The sequence below is a fragment of the Cebus imitator genome, unplaced genomic scaffold, assembly GCF_001604975.1.
Source record: "Cebus imitator isolate Cc_AM_T3 unplaced genomic scaffold, Cebus_imitator-1.0 Scaffold124, whole genome shotgun sequence".
Lineage (NCBI taxonomy): Eukaryota > Metazoa > Chordata > Mammalia > Primates > Cebidae > Cebus > Cebus imitator.
In genome coordinates, this window is record NW_016107439.1 from 6,246,349 (window position 1) to 6,247,845 (window position 1,497).

A 1,497-nucleotide genomic window follows, 5' to 3' on the forward strand; every position below is an offset into this window, starting at 1 on the left:
ACTTCAGGCCAATATCCATGATGAACATAGATGCAAAAATCTTCAATAAAATACTGACAAGCCGATTGCAACAGCACATCAAAAAGCTTATCCAACATGATCAAGTAGGCTTCATCCCAGAGATGCAAGGCTGGTTCTACATATGCAAGTCTATAAACGTAATTCACCACATAAACAGAACCAAAGACAAAAACCACATGATTATCTCAATTGATGCAGAGGAGGCCTTTGACAAAATTCAACAGCCTTTATGCTAAAAACCTTCAATAAACTAGGTATTGACAGAACATATCTCAAAATAATAAAAGCTATTTACGACAAACCAACAGCCAATATCATACCGAATGGGCAAAAACCGGAAGCATTCCCTTTGAAATCTGGCACTAGACAAGGATGCCCTCTCTCACCACTCCTATTCAATATAGTACTGGAAGTCCTAGCCAGAGTAATCAGGCAAGAAAAAGAAATAAAGTGTATGCAAATAGGAAAGGAGGAAGTCAAATTGTCTCTATTTGAAGACAACATGATTGTATAACTAGAATACCCCATCATCTCAGCCCAAATGCTCCTGAAACTGATAAGCAAGTTCAGCAAAATCTCAGGATATAAAATTAATGTGCAAAAATCACATGTATTCCTATACACCAATAACAGACTTAAAGAGAGCCAAATCAAGAATGAACTGCCATTCACAATTGCTACTAAGAGAATAAAATACCTAGGAATACAACTAACAAGGAACGTAAAGGACCTCTTCAAGGAGAACTACAAGCCACTGCTCAACGAAATAAGAGAGGACACAAACAGATGGAGAAACATCCCATGTTCATGGTTAGGAAGAATCAATATCGTGAAAATGGCCAGACTGTCCAAAGTAATTTACAGATTCAATGCTATCCCCATCAAGCTACCAAAAACCTTCTTCACAGAACTGGAAAAACCACCTTAAACTTCATATGGAACCAAAAGAGAGGCCGCATAGCCAAGTCAATTCTAAGCAAAAAGAACAAAGCAGGAGGCATCAACTACCGGACTTCAAACTATACTACAATGCTACAGTAATCAAAACAGCATGGTACTGGTACCAAAACAGGGATATAGACCAATGGAACAGAACAGAGGCCTCGGAGGCAATACAGCATATCTACAACCATCCGATCTTTAACAAACCTGAAAAAAAACAAGGAATGGGTAAAGGAGTAACTGTTTAATAAATGGTATTGGTAAAACTGGCTAGCGATGTCCAGAAAGCAGAAACTGGACCCTTTCCTGATGCCTTACACTAAAATTAACTCCAGATGGATTAAAGTCTTAAACATAAGACCTAACACCATAAAAACCCTAGAAGAAAAACTAGGCAAAACCATTCAGGACATAGGCGTAGGCAAGGACTTCATGACCAAAACACCAAAAGCATTGGCAACAAAAGCCAAAATAGACAAATGGGACCTAATCAAACTCCACAGCTTCTGCATGGCAAAAGAAACATTCATTAGA